Source organism: Notothenia rossii, assembly GCF_949606895.1.
Source record: "Notothenia rossii genome assembly, chromosome: 7".
Classification (NCBI taxonomy): Eukaryota; Metazoa; Chordata; class Actinopteri; order Perciformes; family Nototheniidae; genus Notothenia; species Notothenia rossii.
The window spans coordinates 75,801,139-75,808,865 of NC_136905.1; the positions used below are offsets into that span (position 1 = coordinate 75,801,139).

The 7,727-nt window shown below is 38.4% G+C and overlaps 1 long non-coding RNA gene across 1 annotated transcript in view; it reads left to right on the top strand.

Annotated features, from left to right (window-relative positions):
• The first annotated feature begins 4,835 nt into the window (after nucleotides 1–4,835).
• Nucleotides 4,836–7,727, top strand: part of LOC307046289 — an 8,878-nt gene continuing 5,986 nt past the window's right edge. The window contains exons 1-2 of the long non-coding RNA XR_013810126.1: nucleotides 4,836–5,048; nucleotides 6,311–6,476. This is a non-coding gene — a long non-coding RNA (uncharacterized lncRNA). The remainder of the gene's footprint in view (nucleotides 5,049–6,310; nucleotides 6,477–7,727) is intronic.

Here is a 7,727-nt window from a genome sequence, read left to right on the forward strand (position 1 = left end):
CTGTTGAATTATGTTGTATTACCAAGACGTGTTTCTAATATTTATCCTGTCCTTATTGATATAAACAGGGTGGACAAAGTAATATATATACCCTCCAAAATAACCATGTAGTTTATTCAACACTTTTCTCAAGGGAACTTTTTACAGAATTTCATTATTTTTAGCTTACCTGTTCAACTGATTGTTGATTGCAATACAGAACGTAAAATAAAATCAACTGTTTGCTTTTAGCATTTTCTTGAAATCCTATTTTTAAATCTAAAGCCAGTTTCTTAGCACCCATTCTAATAATGATAATAATAAACTCTGTCATCACTAATATATTCTTTCAAGCTTTAAGGTGGGGTAAGTTTGAGAAACTGGCTCGAGATACACTTTTTGTTATAATCCATGGAATGCTCTTAACATCCCGATAGCAATGAATATCTGAAGTGCTTTGACAAAAAATCCATAAGTCCTCTGTGGAAGCCCTAGTACTGTAAAAAGCACGACCAATCATTTAAGCCGGCCCGGCTAAAATAACTGGATGTCCTACCTGCCTGTCAGCCTTCCATCTGTGCAAAAACTTATCTCGTGCCCTCATTGGTCATGTGCGCATTCGTGTGTGTTGGAGGAGGGGCTCTGTGAGGAAGTGGCAGATGTTTTCCGGTTGTGTATTTTCAAATTCTAGCGCACTCGAGCTGGTTCTTCCAAAATGACCCCACCTTTAAGCACAGAGGGCTTACCATATTCAAATTAACTGATTCATTATTACATTTTCTGATTTCATACAAAGAACATGTAATAAAGAAGCTCTTTAATTGAAAATGTATGAAAGTGCAAATGATAAATAAACCCATTGACCCTGAAATGTTCATGATGTATAGGCCTACAGACTATTTGCATGAACATACTGTAAGTGTTACAGAAGTGTGTAACAGAATCTGCAGCTGAAGGATGAAACTCCGGTCAGATGAGTGCAGAGGTATCCTCCAGACATTCAGCGCTGCAGGCAAGGTAAAAATAGAAATACAGTAAATGGACGTTTTTATTTCTGAACTTGAACAAAAGGATTTTCTCTGCAGGTCACATTCAGTCCTCTGTCAGGAAACTTCAGAGACTTCAACTCTTGTTCATTTCCACTCTGTCCATGCAGCTCAACCTTTCACACACTTCCATTGTTCTTCATCTCCTCTTCCTTCTTCATCTAAATACCCCTCATTACTTTCTATCTGTGAGCAGAATTCCTTGCTGCTGCTTCTTAAGAGGATCAGTCTAATATGAAATAATCTTTAGTTTAACACCACAGATCACATTGAGGTGCTTTGTCAGTTCAGACATATGCACATGCTTTAAGTGTAGTCATATTTAGTTTAGGTTGTTTCAGCATTCAAAAGCCAATTTATTTTCAGTTAGCTATTTACATGTCTGCCATTTTATCCATTAATCTGTCCAGCTAATCCAATCAGGCATTTCTCTGACATCAGGGAGCGTTTTGTTGTGTGAGAGGCTTTGAATCTTAACAGCCAATTAAAGTCAGATAGGAGAATTAACGTGGGAAGGAAACACAGAGGAGACATTATCCTGTCAGGAGTCTTCAGCAGCTCCCCCGGCCCACCTGCAGCTCTGCATGAAGCCTCTGCTGTCCGTAAAACGTTACAGCTGAGCCTCATTCTGGTGCAGAGAGACGCTTATCCCCATTAGAGTGTCCTCAATGGAGAGGGGGGAGAGTAGACTTTTGCCCAAACTGACACCCGTCAGCTCGGGATGTACCGGTAGATTTCTTGGAAAACATATTTAATTGCTGCTGCTGAGAAGTGAAAGTTTGAAATGCTTTTTCCTTCACTGCCTGTTGAAGTGAAGGTGCATCTGAGGCTCATTTTCTCCAGATTTGTTTCTTTTTCGTTGTCAATCATAATATAAGGAGTACCTTAGTTTCTCCAAAATATTCCAGCTTGAATGGAAGATGTGGTTTAAAAAAAAAAAAATTTGTATAGTTTGGGTACAATCATTGAGTAGAATTCATCTTGAAGGTGCCCTAGGGTGCTTATTAACAGTTTTTATATTTGTATTTTGTGCCTTACTGGGACATGCTTTAATGTTCAAAAAGCTCCATATATTTTACATTTGTGAAAAGTATGTCTTGTACTTTCTTACAAAACTTGACAATTTCTCACTGCAGCCTTATTAACAGACCATATTGAAACTCATTTATTATTAATCTGTATTCTTTCTCATTGCAGATTAGGTTGCTGATATCAATCAATCAATCAATCAATCAATCAATCAATTAATCAATCAATGTTTATTTATATAGCCCAATATCACAAATGTTACATTTGTCTCAGTGGACTTCACAGTTTGTACAGAATATCAGTATGACAATACGACACCCGACACGATATGAATGATTAGGTGTGAGAGTTCAAAAAGCTGTTAATTTTAGGTCAGCTTGCCGGCTCTATTGTGATTGGTCAACCGCTTAGAGATGTCACGCCCCTCAGCCTATCGCGTACACTATGTTGGAGCACTAGCCAATAGAAGTGAGAGTGATACATAGTGATGTCACTTGTCCAATGGAGGCGTTTCTGGCAGGGGGATGAGTGTGTGGTAGAGAAAATCAACTCAAAATAACCACCATTTATTTAAAATGTGTGAAAAGTATGTCTGGTACTTTTCTTACAAAACTTGACAAATTTCTCAGGGCAGCCTTTTTAACAGACCATATTGAAACTAATTTATTATTAATCTGTATTTTTCTCATTGGAGATTAAGGTTGCTGATATGAATGATTAGGTGTGAGAGTTATCAACATTTTGGAGAATGAGAAACTGTAATTGAGTTAGAAGTCAGGGGTGATATTAAGTTTAAAGATTCATGACTTCGATTTTATTCCACCATCACGGGAAAGTGTCTTGCGCTTCAGAAAATTGCTGAAATATATCTAAAAAGCAGAAGATTCTTTGCACATTTCTTACAGTAGATAAACAAAAGAGGAGACAACTTCCTTCTGCTTATTTATTCAGTACACAGAATAAACCATGAAACTTGATTGAGGACTGATTTATAACAATCAGGGAATGACCATTAATGTACAAACAACTATTTACTTTCCAAGGAGACAACAAATGACTTTCAAAAGGGGAAAGGATATCCATTGAACCAGAAAGAAACGATCAAGGAAACTTCCTGTTATTCTTTATCGATCCAGCTCCCACGAGGGGGATTTTGCACTTGGTTGGGCACATACACAAAGTCAGAAGGTGCTCAGAGACTTTTCTTTGGAAGAAATTCAGCTCCACCTCAGGCTTCTGGCTTTTGTTTTTAGTGTGGCTCTCTCACTAATTGAACATGAAGTACAGGAAGTAGAGGATGAGGTAAGTTCTGGGAAATAATTGTTTTGTTTCCAATGCAGAAGCCAACAAACCATCATAAATATTGCAACCTAAAACAACTCACCCATTAAAAATGAAAAACAAGACGTTAATATGATGATGTTCAATTTTATCAGTCGAGTCAAACTGGGAGTCTTTAGTCATGCAAGGCAACCACAAGGCTCAGAGTGTTGCTTTTGTCTTGTTTTTGTTCAGAAATCATCCCTTTAAAGGACTTTAATGTTAGAGTACAGACTTAAAAACAAATGTTTGCTGGAGTTTAGAGTTCAAATGAGTAATTTCATCTTTACAGTGTTGGTTTAGCGTCCGCTGCTTTGAAAACACTCGTTGCGTCTCTTGAAAGTCAGCCATCAGGCACTGGAGTGTCTTGGTGTGTCTTCTTCTCTGATTTCTCAGCAGTTTGCCCTCAGAGCTTCATGAGGATGAAACGTGTTTTTGCTCCAGGCTGGAAACTAAAATTGTGTTATGCTATCCTTCCCCGTAGCTGCTGTCTGTATCAGAGGAAATACTGTTATGAAGCCCCATGCTCATATCACAACCTTTAATTATCTTATTAGATATAGAGGAAAATTGGACTGTTAACGGGAAATGTCTCCCCATGGACCCCACCTCCTTAGATTCAAAATGGAATAGGCTTATTGATTTTAAACTTAATACATTTTAGCAAGCCTATAAAAACAATCTGTTGAGCGTAGAGAATAAAAAATGATCAATACGTTTTGAGTATTTTAATATAATCTCGATCATTCCACTTGGTCTCGTGAGGAATGTAAAGCTCTTCTTTTACACAAAATGAGTGCTTGACCGTTTTTTTCTAAATACATTTTGGACAAATTCATCAAAACCTGTTTTATGAGTTTGAGGAAATGTAATTGGAGTTTGTATTAAAAAAAAAATGGATTCTGGAAAATCCGTAGTCATGCTTAAAAAAGGACATCACCTGTCTGTTGGAAACAGGGAATAACACAGCAGTCTACCTTGGGAAAGTTCAATGGTTTTTCCATCAAAATAACTGTGGCCACAAGATGGCTTTATCGCTTAAACGTAAAGATGTCCTTCTGGAGCACTTAGTGGAACGATCCAAAACGTAATTGATCCCTGGGAGCTGTCAGAACGTTTCCAGATAAAGTAGACTCATAAAGTCTAAAGAACTCAATTCAAAACAGTATCAATGAAGGCCAGAAGTACATAACAACGTGTTTCAATATTATTATCCAACCTTCTTGTCGCTAAAATGTAAAAGCTGCACTTCTCACTTGCAGATTGAGATGATGGTAACTTCAATAACTGCACATTTATTATTTGAAGGCTACATGAGAGGCTTTTGTTTCATCATCACACTTTTTCCCAGCGATTGAATCCTCTATCCTGAGAGTGTGACTGTGTGTCTGTGAAGGAGACATAAAAGTGTGTGTGACTCTGAATCTGTGTGCTCACGTGACAAAGCAGGTTAGCATGAGTAGCTGCACGTTATCGTGTCTCACTCATGTGTGTGTTTCTGGTTACAGTGTCTGTATGTGCTCTGACTCTGTTTCCTACATGAGACACTTTTCTGATTTCAGCAGATTACATCATAAAGAGGAAGTGGAAACAAAGCAGACTGGGGGATAGCCAGGATCTGAAGCTGAGCAGCCGAGCCGTCATCACAGGGGCGTTCCATCTAATGCTGCAAAAGTAAGTTGCGCTTAAATAAACAATTCATGGTTACTTTTTCTTGATAACAATTGATCCAACCACCCAGTACTTCTGTGCAGTGTCTTGTGCTGGTACAAAATACCTTGTAAGATGCTACCAACAAGGTGTTAATCACAAAGGTTCAGAGGTGTTGGTAGTTGTATTTTGAGAGTTTGGAGAGAGACAGGCTAGCTGTTTCCCATCACTTCCAGCCTTTGTGCTAAGCTAGGCTAATTGCCCCCTGCAGCTTCATATGTTATGCTTTCCTCTGGAGTCTGAATGTCACCAGATTTTACATTCAGGTTGATGTTAGTACAAAACTCAACAGTATATATAATATAGTTCTAGTTGTTCCTAGACGTCTTAATGCAAAAATGTAATACCTCTAAAGGTTTCGGAGTAAATGGAGGTTAAAGAGATAAGCGGAGGAGAGGTGAGCTGTCTGACTGCTGGTTCTCCTGAGACCTCTCTGTTATCTTCAACAACCCTGACAGGAGAGTCGCTCTGATGACCCCCGCCGCCATAATCCTTCCTGACATTACCACTTCCTCCTTCAGCTGTGGGGGGGGGGGGAAGTGGAGGAGGAAGAGGATAAAGCATCCACGGAGGTTTCTAACCTGAAGTCTGTGAGCTCCTCTGAGAGCTCAGAGAGAGACAAAATGACTAAGAGACCTTTTAATCAGGATGGAATGAGCTTATGAAAATATTATCAATAATTGATATTGAATACATTAATTTTAAATATCAAAATACTCTCAGACAGTCTGATCAGCTCTCCAACATGGTCCCTGTGGTCCCTCAAAGGAAGTGGTTAAAAAAAGTACTTATCAAAAGACACATCAATACCAATATATCAGCAATAACCCTATATTGCACAATTTCAGTACGTTGTTTATTTATTGGTCTAATAGAAACATTGAATGTATATTCTAGATTGTGATCATAAAACATGTCAGGTAGAAAATCACGCAAACTACAAACACCTTCAAATTCCGTTTTATTTGCCGGATATAGAATATATAAACTATAGTTTCACCAAATAAATCCATTTAATGTACCTTTTAATCTTGTATTTCATACCTCTCTTATTCTATTTTAGAGTGTTTTAAAATGTAATTAAATGTCATTTTATAATGTGTTTCTGTGGCAGTATGTCTTAATGCTTTAAATGTATCTTCGAACCTTGTGATGTAATGTGCCTGACCATACCACTGTACATCTAAGTCACAAAACAGGGTAATTTTCTCTCTTTCTTTTACCAGTAAACTGCAGGTTGGGATTAAGGGCAACATCCCCTCTGCTGTTCCTGAAGCAACCTGACAGATACCAACTGTGATCATGAATTACAGTCGCTCATACAGGAGGCATGTTGGAGGAGGATCTGTGAGGGACGTACAGTAGAGAGAATGGAAGAGCTGCTCATGCTGGGTGAGATTTCCCCTGGGATAGACCCTGCCTTTGATCGTTATCACCTTTATTACCATTGGCATGTGATATGAGGAGGCGGCGAGGGGGAGGGTTGATTGATGAACTCGCAGGAAACTACATAATTTTTTTCAGCTCTGGATTCATAGGAAATCACTAATTTACCACTTTCCTTGTTTAGTTTTGAGTCATTTCAAAGGGAAACATACTGCTGCACTGCTAGATAAGTTAGCTATTTGCATTTAGAGTGAAGGAAAAGGCATGCACTGACTACATGTATGTGACAGTATGCCAACTCTGATCTCCCGCATGAAAGTCAGACATGTTACTTCGGCATTCATTTGAAAAACATTTATAAACATGCAAAACAGGGAAATCAAACTAGCTATAAAGTAATATTTTGGCATTAAAATATCTCAAAACGTACAAATTCTATTCAAATTATGTTTACATTTAGTTGAGTTTGGATTATCCACAATGTTTCAACAATTGAAAAACGCTGTAGAGAAATTGAATCAATCCGAGACTCAGGGAAAAAGAGAATTGTATGAGCCTTTTTCCACACTTGCAGTCCCACAGGATATCAGCCTATCAGCCCTATATTAACATTGAAGTGCAATATAACCATGAAGGGTCACAGTGGGTTCACAGCACAGCCTCCTACTCTGCAGGAGATCAAACATAAAACACAGAAGATCACACGACTACCACTACTGTGTTAGGCATTACATAATCCCATATGCACAGAAGAAGGAAAAAGCAAAAAAGTTAGTTTTGTTAACAGGGAGAAACACAGACTTTAGATACTTTTGTAAGGGAATTACTGTAAACTTGTGTTTTTTTATTTACAAAATATGACTTTGCATTAAAGGCCACCTATCACTGTATTTTTAGGTAATAGCATAGGTCTCAGATATATACAAATATGTCTATGAAGTGTTTTGCTCAAAATACCAAACAGGTCACCCATTCTAGCCATGCCTCATATCCCTCTATTTCACTTCCTGTTTCAAAAGTGCTGATTTTGTGTATAAAGCTTAAGAACATTTAAAAAATAGATACAAAATAAAAAAGGAGGGGGCTGAGCTCATGCGGGACCCGGCAGCTACTGTCTAAACTAAATACTGCTGTGATGAAACGCCATATCATCAGTGGCGATCCTTGAGTCGGTGGGGGCCCTATGCAAACATTCACTGGGGGCCCCTCGAACCAGCTTTTCATCACCACGCACAGCCTGTTAGCAAGGAGCGCCCC